Below are 15,865 nucleotides of genomic sequence, written 5' to 3'. Positions count from 1 at the left end.
AAATATCAAGGACAGGCACAGTGGTAACAGCTTTGGCTTTGGCGGAATAATCTTGTAGGCCACCTGAAAGCTGCTTTTAAGCTACCTTTTTAGCCAACGCATAGCAGTTCTTAATGCAGAGGTCCATTATTGCACTGCCTTGCCATGCTAGGCCCCAGAGAACTCCAACAAAGAGCTACCACCAAATGATCCATACCACCAAACACGCTGCTCTGGTGGACCACATCAATGCTAGCATCAACAGAAGCAAAGATATCTCCCCCATGAAGGAAAGATTTTACTTCACCATCCTCTGTAACAGTCTCTCTCAACTCTTCAGCAACAAAATCACTGCCATTTACAGCAGACTCAAACCTGCAAATGGACCCAACAAACTTTGTCAAATGCCTCCCGATCTAATATAAAGAACCAATGCTACCCACACAGTCCATCATCACCCCATAAGAAACAGCTCCCAACATGAAGTCCCATCTACTCAGGAACCCATTCGGATCACTGCCTTCATCACGCCTACTCCAGAGAACTGAAACTCATCGGCCCCAGGCTCACACCCATTCTGAATGCCTCGACCTTTTCGGCAACCTTCTTAAATGTTTGCAAACAAGCAAATGTCCTCCCATTGCTAAAGAAACTCTCTGCGGACACTTCAACACTTGGCAACTACAGACCACTCTCCCTGCTATCGTTCCCTGCCAAGTTCTTTGAGAAAATCATCAATAGACACCTCACTGAATACCTCAATGACCACCAACTCCTCAACACCACTCAGTCTTGTTTCAAACCTAACCACGGCATGGAAACTGCTGTAATAGATGCCATCGAGGACATTGCCATGGATGACATTGGCATGACTCTGGACAGAGAGAAACAGCAGCCCTCATTCTCATTATTTGACCCCATCCTCATCTAATGCCTACAGAACGTAGAAATCTAAGGACACGCACTCTGATGGATCTGCTCCTTCTTGATTGGAAGGACCCAGACATTCAGCCTGGCACTGAACACCAGCAACCTCATCTGTGGAGTTTCACAAGGATCCTCTCTAAGTCAAGCCCTCTTCAACACATATCTGATCCCTTTAACCAGCATCTTCTGCTCTATGAACATCAACGTCCTCTCTTACACAAACAACATGCAACTCATTCCGTCCCTCACAGACAAGACGCCTAGTACCCAAGCAAGTTTGTGTGACTGAAATCACCCATTGGATGAAAACCACCTATCTAAAACTAAACACTGACCAGACCGAAATCATAATCTTTGGGAAGAGTATATCACTATGAGACACCACCTGGTGGCCAACAGAGCTAGGACCAACTCCCACCCACGCAAAGAACCTTGGGACAATAGCAAACTTAATATGATCACCCGTCAATGAAGTTACCGCCTCATGCTTTCATAATCTGAAGATGCTGAACAAGATTTTCAAATGGTTCTCAATCAGCACATGGAAAAGTGTCATGCAAACCTGGTCACAAGGAGGCTGGACTGCAGGAACACCCTTTATGCTGGAATCAACAAAAATCTCACCAAGAGTCTTCAGACCGTTCAGAACTCGGTGGCCAGAACCTTTCAAGCTTCCACGCCTCACTCACATCCTTCAAGGCACTACATAACACTGGCCCAGCACACATCAACAATCACATTTGCTTTCAGAAACCTTCCAGACACCTCTCATCATCCGGACTAACATTTGAACTAATCCCCGGGATACAGCATCTTTGTTGCTTACAAATATGCTGTTCACCTTTGTGAACATCCAAGGCTGAAAGGGAGCACAGCAAACTGAAATGCTCGTGGCCCACCTCGAATCGCAGGTTGTACATGTGGGCCTGCAGGATGGGGTATGTGAAAATACGCGTCCTACAGGTCCAATGCCACCATCCAGTCTCAGGGACTCATGGCAGATACAACCTTTACCAGGGTTTTTTGACAATGATTTATCATTGAACACTCAAGTGAACAGGCTGGCATCAACTTGCTTTGCATTACTTAGAGGACTGTGAAAGTTGAAATAGTGTTACAGATTGAACAATGAAGGGTCTAAGTCTGTTAGATTACGGCAACTATCTGGTCAGACGACTTTTAAGCATTCAGAATGCTGCAGCTCGTATGGCCTTATCACTCAAATTCATCGGAGTCCTTGGCATTAAAGAACCTACATTGGGTACCAGTAGCCAAGAGGATTATTTTCAAGTCTCTTTATATTGTTTACAGAGCACTAAATAGGAGGGGTCCTATTTACTTGCAGAACAAGTTTATTAGGTACCATTGGGACAACAGTTGTGTGCAGGAGAAGCAAGTCTTCACACACAACATAATATCAGACTCTCCTAAGTGAGGCGCTGGGCATTTTCAACACAGGCCTTGCATTAATGGAATAGATTTCTCATCTCAATGCTGAAGACCGATTATCTAAGTCTCCTTAGAAAACTTCTTAAGACATTGTTGTTTAGCAGGTAATGGTGTAGGGAGGAGGGCCGTACCCTACGTTTAAAGTTTTAGCGCCAGTACGCCTGCTTAGGCATTTGCATGCTTTAGAATTTAAATGGAAAAAAAAGAGTAAGCATCTAGATTTTGTCTTTGCATAGGAAGGCCGAGATAAGGAGAAGATCCAGAATAGGGCAGAGGTCTCTGCCCTCGTTCGACACAAAGGAAGTAGCGGTAATAACTACTACTCCCCATGTCCAAGGCTGGTACCCTCATTACGGCTCCTTTTGCCAAAAGAGCCTGCCCCTCCTGGCATTAAACGGACAGGTGGTCCTTCAAAAGGTGTTGCACTGTAGGTGGCAGGTGTTATGGGTCAAAAAGGAATGGCACGGCATAGCCCAGTTGGATAATCTGCAGGACCCATTTGTCAAATGTGATGTTTTGTGTGAAGTTGGAGAAATCCACACATGACCAGGTCCAGTTGAAAGTAGATCCAAAAGGTTTATTTCAAGAGAAACAGAAGCTCCATCCACACCAGTCTCTAGCCTGCCATATCCACCACCATTCATTCAAAATATCTTTTTCCAACTGGCAGGCAGGAAACGGGGATACAGATTCATATTTAAACAGTGAATCAATACAATGACACCAAATGATAAAGCATATATTTAAGAAATATCAAATATATCCCCCCAAAAAACCCAAAGCACACACCTTAGTATCCATGTCCTTGCACCAGTTGTTCTCCTCCACCTCATCACCTCTTAAGTCCTTGGCAACTAGACGGGATAGACAGTCAGCCTTAAGTCCTTGGCAACTAGACAGAATAGACAGTCAGCCCACTTGTTTTCAACACCCAGAATGTATTCAACTCTGAAACAGAAATCCTGCAACCCACCAGCTACTTAGGAATACGAGTGGAAATACAATCCAGACCTTTTTTATTGAAACCCTCTTTGCAGGGGTTTGTGGCACGCCTTCACGACTAACTCTGTTCTCCACAAAATTGTTTAAACTTTTTCACACGCCAAAACAGTGCCAACACCTCCTTTTCTATGGTGCACTTTTGAGTGACTTTGAAGTAAATGCAACGGTGACCAAATCTGAATCCTGAACTGGTTTGATCACAGCACCTAGCCTTTCCCACTTGAATCCGTAAGCAGATAACGGCATCCAGGTACAAAACCTTTCAAATGCTGGACCCCACACAAACTCTCTTTAACATCCACAAACTCCTTTTGCCACTCCTCCGTCCACTCAAATTGGATTCCCTTTATTGGCAAAGATCTGATAGCGGAAGTGTGCCTGGCAAAGTTCTCCACAAACTTACAATAGAACTTTGCCATGCCCAAGAAAGTCTATACCTCTTCTTTCCTCTCTAGCAGTGCCAGTTCTGAGATGGTCTTCACTAAACATTCTTTGGCCTTACACCTTGAGCAGATACGACATGAACCAAATAATTGGTTTCCTGAAGACAAAACATACATTTACTAAACGTTTGAGTCATACCATTGTTGCTGAAAATATGTAACACCTCTTTGACCTTGCTGACATGGGATGCTACAATTTCACTAAAAATAAGAACAATAGCCTGGAAAAACTTGACCCCAGGTGTGTAGCCCGAGATGTTACTCGTCAGCTTTTGAAAAACGGATACGGCGGAGCGCAATCCGAAAGGCACATGAATGAAACTAAAAACTCCAAAAGGAGTAATTAAAGTGGTGCAATGTTCGGACTGGGGCTCAACCTCACCTGGTGGTATGCTGAAGTGAGATCCAACATGGAAAAGAAATTTGCACCTCCCACAATGTTAACCATTTAAGGGATATTTGGAAGAGGGAACTTACATAACCTTTAATGGCTACCACAATGGGAGAAACCCATTCAGAAGCCTCTACATCCTCAATATGGCCTTCAGAACACAATCGATCTAACTCTAGTTTGACTGCCTCCTGAAGATGAACAGGAAAATTCCTCACTTTGCATGAGACTGGTATGGCATCCTTTTAATGCGATGTGCATACCCATCAACACACCCAACCTTATTCGAAAAAACTTGCAGAAATTCATTTGGAAAGTCAAGTTTGAAGCCAGGAGAACTGGTTTCTTCAATATTGATTTGCACTTGATCTTGAGGTGAGGCATTAGGATCCAGAAAAATTCCTAATGATTTCCGATGAGGCCAACTAAGAATACTATCCCCATTTCACAGGAACATAAATATCTTATACTGGATACCATTTCCATGGAGCTCAATTTTGACCACAAAATACCCTAACAGGTCAACATGCTTACCACCATAACTGTATGGCTTAACATCGGACTTTCAAGACTGACCTAACCTCTGATTTTATTTCCTCTAAAATCTGAATCTGATACCAAAAACAACTTGGCACCAAAATCCATCATCATGGATATCAGAATCCCATTGACCTCTACCTTATCAGAGGGATACTCACACTTCACATCAAGCACACAGCTCACATCATACACTACTTGCAAAACCAATGGCTCCTCATAGCAGTCCAACTAGCAGATCTTCTCTTTCACAGTTTTAGATCTGCAGCATTTAGCATCTGAAGCCCACCCCTTTGCCATTGGCATTCTGCGGAGCACAGGAATATACAGCCGGCACTAGTGGTGACTGTTCCTTCTGTTTCTGTAATTCTTTGAGGCATTCTGCAGAGTGTTCTATTCTTTTTGTCATGCGTATAACCTCCATCAATGTAGGATCATTAGTTGACCACAATGCTTCTCCTACCTCATCAGAATTGCATTGCAACATAAACTGGTCCCCGATGCGCTCAACACGAGCCCCAAAATTACACGTTGGGGTCAGTTTCCATAAACCAGTGACATAATTCTCCACTGATTTATTGGACCCTTGTTTTCTCCTGCCTAAACAAAGTTTCTCCAGTATCAATGAGATCTAAGGAAGATACTGATCATCCAACTTCTTAAGAGCCCTATATAGCTCATTCCCAACATGCAGCCCATCGCCATCATCCTGCAATGCTCTATTGGGGAGATTCTGGAAAATATCCTGCCCATCTGCACCCAAGCAGTGAAGTACCATCGCAGTTTTCCACAAGACAAACTGGCATCAGAAACCTTTAAGTAATTAACCAATACTTTTTTCCATTTAACCCAAGAAATGACTGGTTCTCCTGGGACATAGGGAAAAATGGTGCCGGTCAAATATTTAGCATTGTGAAGTAACATCACTAGTAAACACCCTGTAAACAGACAGTTACACTAGAGTTGTTGATAAAGAACACTCAGCAGACAACAAACTATTGAAAGCCAACACTGGCTGAAAAACTCAGAACCAGAAATAAAAATTAGCCCTAGTCATAAACAAACTTTCTTGAGAAATTTGACGCAGTGGGCCACTATTACCACTCAGCAGCATTAAGATACCTCTACATCAGCAAAGTGTCCTGCAAATCTCATCAGCACAGGCTACTGCCAGAATGCACAATGACAAGTGAATCAGCTGTGTAGATATCATCGCTCAATTACAAGTTTGTGACAAGGTCACCCCACTCGCACTGTGGCTGCTGAGCAAAGCTGACCAATGAACAAGGTTCCAAGCAACCAATGACAGCACAAAAAGCGGACAATCAGAGCGAGGGATGGCTCGAGCATAGGAGCAATCCTCCAAAGGTACGTGCACGGTAACCAAACAGGAACCCAAAAAGTCCCAAAATGTTTTACGAACTGCCTCTCAAACAGAAGCCACAAGAGACAGGAAACCGCTGACAATGCTTCAGACTCTTCTAAGTTGCAGGGCAAACGTGCTGCAGTTTCTGTTTGACCAAGAAGACCAAAAGGTGAATGAAAACTCGAAAATACTTAGATCATTTCCAAACAATCCTGGTATCCCAACCTAGTCATCATATGTAAAGCTGGAGAAATCCACACAAACCAAGCCCAGTTGAAAGTAGATTCAAAAGGTTTATTTAAAAAGTAACAAACTCCATCCACACTTGTCTCCAGCCTGTCATATTCACCACCAGTCATTCAAAAGATCACATTCCAACTGGCAGGCAGGAGACAGGGATACAGATTCATTTGTAAATATTGACCCAGTACAATCGCACCCAAAGATAAAGCATATATAACAAATATCCCATATTGCCACCCCTGCAGAAATGGCTGATCCTGCCCCCACTGGATGGTTGTGTGCCACTAAGGGCACATTATCCATGCTTTGTAGTTGTTGCCTGAGGAGCAGAAGACTGGGAGGAACGCTGTCCCTGAAGGCCGGGCCATAGCCTGCCGGACCCACGTCCCTGACCTTTATAGTACAACATAAACCATCTCTCGAGGAGTGTCGTTTGAAAGGGGAGTAGTTAAAGAGCAAAATAAATTGCTGTGGAGGGGCCAAGAACGCGGAGCGAGACAGTTTTTTATACAAATGCTTTCCACATCAATGATGTATCGAGGTACAGAGGAGTTGAAGAGTTGGGGAGAAATAATTTTAACAAGCCAGCTAAAAAGAGTACTCTATTTAAGAAACATTATTATATCCAGGTAAAGTGCACCGTAAGGGGTGAGGAAAATTGAATTCAGGATCCGGCCAAAAGGCAGAGTCCACAATTGGGAGAAAAAACGATTCTGTCTATGTGCAGATGAATGCGAGAGGTCAGGATAAGTGAATTTAGGAAGTAAGTAATAATGGACACGTGAAAAAGGGAACATTTACTGGGTGGGTATCAAGGAGGGAATCCGGATGGGCGGCATCTCCCAGTGATAGGTGGAGAAGCGCTCTATCAGGAGTGAAGTATGGCCGGTTGAGGAGGGTGGAGGTGGAAATTGGGAGACGAGTGAGGGAGGCAGGCACTTACTTCAACAAATCGCTGCGGGCTGGGAGGGGAAGAATTTCAGGAAGCGATCAGCGTAGTTCCTTCAAGGACCACGTGAGTACACTTAGGGGAAGCTGCGTGTTCAACTGAAAGAAAAACCGGGAGAGAGGGCTGATGGCGAGGTCCAGGTTAGGGCAGGGAACCCAACGCGAAGCAAGTAGAAAGACTTACGTGAGTTGCGGGGAACCAAAGATGGAGTCGGTGTGAATTGAAGGGGTAAAGAACAGCTGGGTTCAGTCTGCTTGAAGGGCGAGCGTGCAATGGTGAGCCGACGTGAGTCCGGTGAAGACTAGATAGTCAGGTGTCGGGAGTCATCGGGGTGTTTATACAATGGTAACGGTGTGCCCTCAGTGACGTTGGTACCAAAGGGAAAGGATGGAAAAAGAAGACAGACCCAGAGGGAGAGGAGTGGACTACAAAGGGCAATTTTAGGAAACCTAGCACCGGAAAGAGCGATACAGTTTTACAGTCAAAGTTACACTGGTCCAATTAAGAATGATGTCAGCGAGCGTATAGAGTGAAATAACAAAAGAGAAAAATATAAATAATCGAATCGATATATGAAATGTGAGTCATACCAACACCTGTATAGGGAAATTCAACAAAGTTAAGAGAAAAATATACAAATTAATTGATATGAAGGACAAGGATTTTTATATAATCAATAACAAGTCAAGCAAGGTAGAGACGATACATTAGAAAGGCATGATGTATTCAAGGTATGTATATATGTCTCTTAGGGCCTTATGTAAGAACACATTTTTCCATAGACACAGAATGGGTAAAACCCTTTGATACATCTGGCCCTTAGAGAGGTATATTTATTTTGCACATAAATTATCAAGTGAGCAGAGAAAGGTTGGCTTGGGGTCACTGATAAGGACGTATTCAGATACAAGGTACATGTGGGGGAGATGGATATGTCTGGATATGCAGTGGCCCAGACGAAGAACATAAGGCAGCACGCGAAGATGTAATGGTGTTGTTTCATTCGTCCAAAGTGTTGAGGCAGTGTCGACTGTCTGGCAACAGGCTCTCCACCGGCACTCGCACCGGTTCAGAAACTGTTGCAGGTTACCAACTCTTTGTGGTAAGATAGGTTTGTCTATGACCTGCCATGTGAGATCCATTTCATTGTGGTTTTGTTTTTGGAAGTGTTGTACCAAGGGCGCATTCAGTGTTCTGCACCTGATGCGACTGATGTTGAATTATTCTGTCTTATCATCTGGGTGGTTTGCCCAATGTGATAGAGGTTACAGGGGCATCGAATGGTGTATATATGACGTGGCTGGATCTGCAGTTCGTGAATTTTCTCAGAGGGTACGTCAAATCATTACATTTGAACTCCTTGGTGTTAAGTGTGGAAGAGCAGACAACATACCTCTGGCATTTGTAGTGCCCCTTGATGGGGGTAAGGCCCCACACCGATGCAATTGAGTAATTGTTGGGTTTATTGGGCCAAGCAGTCGTCACATTGATTTTCTCAAGGAGACCTTTGGAGTCTGTAATGGTACTGGCTTCCAGAATAAGCTTCTCTAGTTCAGCTATCTCTTCTAGTTCTATCCGGCTGTGTTTGATAGCTGTGTCAATCCCAAGGACCATACAATGTCTTGATCAGGTGGATGCCTGAAGCCTAATCTGAATTTAGGGTCCTGGGTAAAAATGGCTGGCATATTACGAATTTGTAGTCCAAGGGGGTTGATGTTCGATCTCAAGTAATCCGTTAACACACGAGCATGGAGGGTAGCGCGAAAGTTTTTCTAGTGTCTCCAGGAGAATGCAAGAGGACTTGGCTGCATTCTGTGGAGGGACAGGTGTGGATGAGAGGAGAAGGTCCACTCAAGATTTTTTTTAATGTATTCCTCTGAGTAATTGGGAGTTTCCATGGATACCATACTGTGTCAATGAATTACATGTATTGTAACCAATCAAATTGGTTATGAATTTATAAAGGTCTTGTGGGGGACCACCTCTCACAACCGTTCGGTTGCTCAAAGCATGTGAAAAACTACAGGAGGTTACCCGTAAACCCAGTAGAGACCAGGGTAATTATGCACAACATAAACAATGTCCCAAGGAGTATCGTTTGAAAGAGGAGTTGTTAAATAGCAAAATAAATTGCTGTGGAGCGGCACAGGGAAACACAAGAACGTGGAGCGAGACAGTTTCTTATACAAATGCTTTCCACATATATTTAAGTAAATGATATAGGCAACACAAAAACAAATGAATCCATAAACAGATTGCACTGTGTTACAGTAAATGTCATGCAACCTGTGATAACATGCACAAGTGCTCGACTGCATTTCAGCCTGTATGCAATGTTAGGCCATCATCAGGACCAGGCTACAAAATTTCAATACAGTGCTGTACAAGGAAGTAAAGATAGCATTCAATGGTAGACCTTAAAAAAAAGACAAAGATGGTGTAGAGAGAAATGTACATTTTTCATGAGGGCAAGGCAATGGGCCACTGCTGTCCGTAGGCGTGCTAGTGGGAACTGGAAGCGTGCCAAACATGCGCACCATAGCTTTACAAATGCTTTGACTTGCTACAAGGTTGCAGAGCAGGCCAAAAACTTGGGGTGCATAGGAACAAAAGATGGAATCAACTCCTTTGTGGAACAGAAGCGTGATAGAGGCACAGTGATGCCCTTGCGCCTTCTTTGAAGAGTTATGGGAGGGGGCAGAGCCACTCTTAGACTTCTTGTTATTTCTTCTTTGCCTTATCAGAAGACTGACAACAATAAAGATAGGCCTTGGGAATTACTTAAGCAGCAGGTTCGCAAACTCGACTTTGAGGCAGACCTGCGCAAAGCCTTCCAGTGCTTTTCTAGTTTTGCCTATCTTAGGTTTCTTTTGGGTACATATGGGGGCAGTTGTTGCAGGCCTTGAAAGTTGTGCAACAAACCAAAGGCACACCTCATGGGGATCAGTCACAGACATCTGTTTGCGAAAGTCCCTACAAGACTTAAACCCTGTAGTCTTTAGAGGGCGGGCGACTGGAACACTGGAAATTCTGAAGGAAAAAAGTCCTCTTCACAAGTGAAGAAAAACAAAAGAGCGGAGCATCGGATCTACATCTGAAGGCACGGAAACAAAAGAACTAGTATCAGCACACATGGATGGCGCCTCTGTCACTTTCAGAGTGAAAGGACAGATGCAGTCAAATGGGGCACAGGAGTACTGCTTTGAATTTTACAGATCCAGCATGGCATATGGTTATATGCGCAAGGTGAGGAATCCGGTTAGAAGTATTCATTAGAAAGCATGTACATTCTGGAGACATGGTACCCTACAGTTATACTGTGACCAACTCAAAGGCATTTAGAACAATGTGTATTTGTAAAGCGCACGTTCACTCAAGACTTGAACCGCTTGGCACAAAATGTTTTTGTTGCCCAACTCAATGGTTCTCATTTTATTGACCTCCAAAGTATGAATGGCTAAGTGGAACTGCTGGGATTCAAATCTATGACCAGGAGGTCTAACACAGATCTCTGGAGTGGATGCATTACTCCACTGAGCCTGTGAACCAGAGTGAGTATATCATGGAGTACTCCGAGGACTCAGATTCCTTTGTGAATTTGGTGCCAAAATCAACAAGCCTTGATTAGTAAAAGTGCAACGAGGGCACAGTCTTTAATATTTGTCCAGATTATGTATGAATTGTCACAAAATATTCCCAATTCGGATGTTTTGGGGCCAATTCTTGAAGGACTTTGAGGAGTATGTGAAGTAGTACTAAAAGTATTACTTCATATACTCATGGATGTTTCTGGGAGTTGGTCCCATAATAATATCCTAGCTGTTGTGTTTTGGTAAAGCTTAATTTATAAAAGAATGAATGCCGGTGTCAAGCTCTCCTCAGAAGCCGGCTTCAACCAGCGCTAATAAAGGTCAGTGCACCGAATACCAAGGCTGCATAGTTCTGAATCCACCCAGGCCTCTTTAATCCACTGACAGACACTGACTGCCCCTGTATCTCACTCTTCTGGGTTCCTGCTTTCTCCTTTTGTGACGTTTTTCCATCTTTCAGATTTGTGTTATTCCTTCTTTTGCTCTTGGGAAATGTTTGAAGAGACAAAATACGTGCCAGTGGGCCCTGCCTACCTGCAACCCCACCGGCTCAAGTTGAGCACTGTATTAGATGTTTTAGTGAATGAGATATGCCAGAGGCAAGCAGGAAATGGTTCAATAACTTTAAAGTCATGTTTGGGAGGACAGGGAATGTGATTAGCTTTTAAAACGACCTCCTTTAAAATAAATTTGATTCAAAGTGTTGCTACCTTTTTTGTCAGACAGCTGGTGGCATGGTACGAATATAGAAGGCATTTCAGACGGAAAAAATGTCAAAATGACTAAACAAAACTGCTTAACTCGACAGAATGATAAAGAAGTTTTATGGGGGATAAAAATGAGCAAATGCACTGTGAAAATTCACCTTCTCCTGGAGCCTTACAGGAATAGGAGTCTGTTTTCACAACTTTACAATGTAAGCCTATCAGGCTGCACTTTTCCTTCAGTTGTACACAGGCTCTCAACATTTTGCAGTCCCTCTGGAGATTGTTTCGTAAAGATCTTGCTTTTGATAGGCTTCCATAGGGTGCTGCTCAACATATAGCCAGTTGCACCCAGTGATATATAATTCTATGGACAAATAAAACAAAACGAAGTGTTAAGGGGTCCATAAATAGGAGGGAATTATTCTATGGTTTATGACTTCAATGAATAGTCCTGTGATGCAGAATCAGCAATTTAAATGTCAGTAGATTCAATAAAGTATACACATTAGCTCTTAATTAGAAGCAACGTCACGTCACATCTTTTGTTTAACAAGAGGTGACAATGTAACCACCTGCTGAATGCTATAGTCTTGACAGACAGGCCATCCAAGCAATGGCAGTACAGGAAAAAAAAAGCATTAAAGCCAGTGGCTTAAGGGGGTTGACCTGAAGTAATTCTTGCTCTGTACTTTTGTTTAAAGAATTGAAGACATGACGTTTTTCCAAAAACTAAAGTGGTTTATGCCCAGAGCTATAGAAAGTGTTTTGTTAGAATTTACTGCTGAATAACTTGCTATTGTAAACAGCATATGCTATTGATGCAATAGGACAGAGACATGGACCATAGTTAACTAGTTTACTCGAGAACTCAGGAGACCAGAAGGGACAGTTCAGTATCCGTCTCACAGTTAATTGACAATGTAATGCTTTTTTCAAAAGGGAAAGCTAGTCTTTAGACAAGCCAAATAGTATTAAGGAGTAGGATGGCCTGAGTGCGAGGAATGTTACAACTTAAGATTACACCTTTCAACTGTAGGCATCAATTACAGGACGTTAGAAAAGCGTTTAATATATCACTCCGCTGAGAGAAGGAGGAATAGCAACATGGGGAGATCTGTTGGTAGGCGAATCATTGAGGCCTTGGGAGGAGTTAAGGGACCAACTGGGCTCAGAGTTTGAGGTTTAAATTTTTACAAATAAACAGCTGGTTTAAAGCAATGAACAGGTCAGGGGTAACATTTGGGAAGTGCAGCTCCACTGAAGAGAAATTGGTAGGAAGACCAGGAGGGGGTAAAGAAGTCTCGCAGTGGTACTGGAGTCTGTTAGAAGAGATAGATGGAGAATTTATCCTCCCGGAACAGCTATGGGGCATAGAATTTGGGGCCCAGAGTATTGAAATCTGGCAGAAATCCTGCACCCTGCTATATAAATGTGTTAAACCGGCATGGCTTAGGCGCAACCATTTTTTTACGATACATCGAGCCTATTTTACCCCCTTAAAACAGTCTAAATTCGTTCCAGGTAATTGCATTTATTGCATTTCTTCCATCGCAGCTTCAGACATTCACATGTTTTTAGACTGCCCTAACCTATTGCAGTTCTGGAATGAGGTTAAAGCGACCCTGGATTCTATTCTTAACATCTCGATTTCTCTAACACTCCCCCTGGTTATTTTCGGGTGGGATAACAGTATAAAGGGCCATGCAAGGACATTTCTTTTTTATGCAATACTACTTGCAAGAAGAGAGATATGCAAGGTTTGGATTGAAAAAACACCACCAACACAAGCAAACTGGTTAACATCTTTGTATACAACCTCTAAAACTGACATGTTGAGATCAGGTGGCTCACGTAACCGGGCGTTTTGGAACTATTTGGTTCAGTGGAAGCAATAGCCGGGGTTTTTTTTTTTTTTTTCTTCCCCGGTCCAATGATTATGCCTTGTGTAACTCCAAGAACTAGGCCCCCTCCGGTTGGCTCCAAGGCTAGTTCAACTGGTGTAACACCAAGGTTGGAGTCACACCCCGTCCTCTCTTCAGGCCATCTCTGCCGAGGGCAACCAATCGCATTATCAGGGGCAGCAGGAGGCCTGCACTCTGAGTAACAAATGCTTGGCAATTGGAGGCTGAATAAGAGGAGGATCAGGCAAATGAGGATTAAAAAAAAAAATAATAATAAATCACTTAAAACCTTATCTGCCTGCCTGCCCGCCCGCCAAGGCTAGGCTACGCAACATGCTCGCTTGAATGATTAAAAAAAGTATTAGGTCTGTGAATTGCCACTAGTTTTACATGCACACGCTTTCACAAACTTTTATAAGGTGGACCCAAAGTTCTACCAAGTACTCTGTACTGGTTCACAAGAATGACTAAATCGGCATTTTCAACAAAGAACTTGTGACAAGTGTGTCCAGGACTGGTCTCACCAGTACTTTGGCTCACACAGCGCCAGTAAATCAGACCTCCATTGTGTTACTTCCACATGGAGCCATTGTTCGTTGTGCCAAAACTGAAGATGTGAGTGGCCAGAATGACAATCTAGTTCAGAGATACTAAGGAGGCAGCCACAAAGCAGTCAACTGTGTACTTCAACAGCGAGGAGTATGGATGCCGAAATGGATTATGGTGTGGTAACCAATTTTCGGAACGGAGTCCTTCCCATATGGTGTAGGCCGCACGGCGTCGATAGGCCCAGAGGCCAACTTGGATGACCGGAATGGAAACTTTGGCTTCGAAAGGTTCCACCGTCGATGTCGAAGGCAGGTATTACTTGTTTTATAAAGTTCTGCGTGTCGAAGTTGCCGAAAAACTGTTTCTGGCCAGAGCGGAGAAACTTTCATCCGAACCCAGTGGCGGAAAAAAACATTCTGAAGATGGAGCAGATGCCCATGCCCAGTATTGTCCAAGGGAGGAGTCACCTATCGGGACTAGCAAAGACTTCTTCCAAGAAGACAACAACCTGCAATCATCCGAGCCCAACACTAGGTGGCGATCTAATGCACAGTGTACTATCTGCAGCTCATATGCCTCGAACCTAGTGGTTTTGGTTGCCGGGTGACTGCTCTTTACAAGAAATACATAATGCACTAGGCAAAGTAGGATGAAGGGTAATTGTCAGACAATTTCATGAGTGGCTGATGTATGGGATTGAAAATGTACTCCAACCCTTTTCTATTTCTGTCAACAATGACCTACTTTTTTCGCCTCATGCTACCACAATTTAACACCTGCTTTACACCCACTCCCTGGCTCACTCGAAGATTCTAGGCTCGGTTCATCCTCTTTGTTTCCATGTCTTCAACTCTCGTCATATTTACATTTTCTACCACCTGCTTAAGAATCACAATTATTGGTTCTCTTCCGGACATAATGTCTAAGGGCGCCAACATGGGGATTTTCCGATACAACTGTAGAAGTTTCTCAGAGCCCATCCAGCTCACGCCAGTTTTGTAATTCCAAAAAAGACTTGAAGCCTCTCCTCTTCAGAAATCAAAGACCATACTAACCTGAATTTCTTATTCTTAACATTTTATTCTGATGTACCTTTTTCAGCTCGAGGCTGGGTAGCGCATGCTCTGCGAGGCATGCTGTATTATTAAAGTATGGACTTGAAGCTACGCCCACTCTCCGCCCATATTTTTCATTGGCTTGTGTCTTTGTCCTTTGTAAATGCTGGCTTCCGATTCAGTAATCGGCTTGTTAGTCCCTCCTTAGTACCACTTTGTTTTTATTTGTAACCTCCCATGAGGATTAGCCCTTTTACTTCGGTTACACAGACTGTGTTATTTAGTCTGTAAGCACTATTTTCTTTAGGGAGTTTTGTCCTACTGCAGCACTAAGGGCTTTGCAGCAACATTCAGTACACCATGCACGCTTTCTCTTTCCAAGCAGCCGGGGACAATGGTGGGCGCTTCTTTGCAATGCAATATGTATCGCATTTAGGAAAGTCTCAACTATTGGCATTGTAAATGACCATAGCTTAAAACTCTTGCAAATGCGAGACCTATTGCTTTGCAAATTATTTTGTTTGGGTTGTTTCCAATCGCCCCAGGCTGCACTTGAACTTAATAGAAGCCACGCTCCTTTCTTCTTTAGACGAGCTGCGAGCTGTGTCTAAAGAAAGGGGCGTGGCTGCCATTAAAATGAAAGTGCTGTTTGGGGCGCTTTTACAAAAAAATATTAGATTTTTGGTGAAAACACCCCATACCATGCTTTCACTTTAATGGCGGCCACGGCCCTTTTAAACACAGCTCTTCTAAAGGAAGGGTTGTGGCCTCTATTAA

The sequence above is a fragment of the Lissotriton vulgaris genome, chromosome 7 (assembly GCF_964263255.1).
Source record: "Lissotriton vulgaris chromosome 7, aLisVul1.2, whole genome shotgun sequence".
NCBI lineage: Eukaryota > Metazoa > Chordata > Amphibia > Caudata > Salamandridae > Lissotriton > Lissotriton vulgaris.
Note: the sequence above shows the minus strand (reverse complement) of the source record.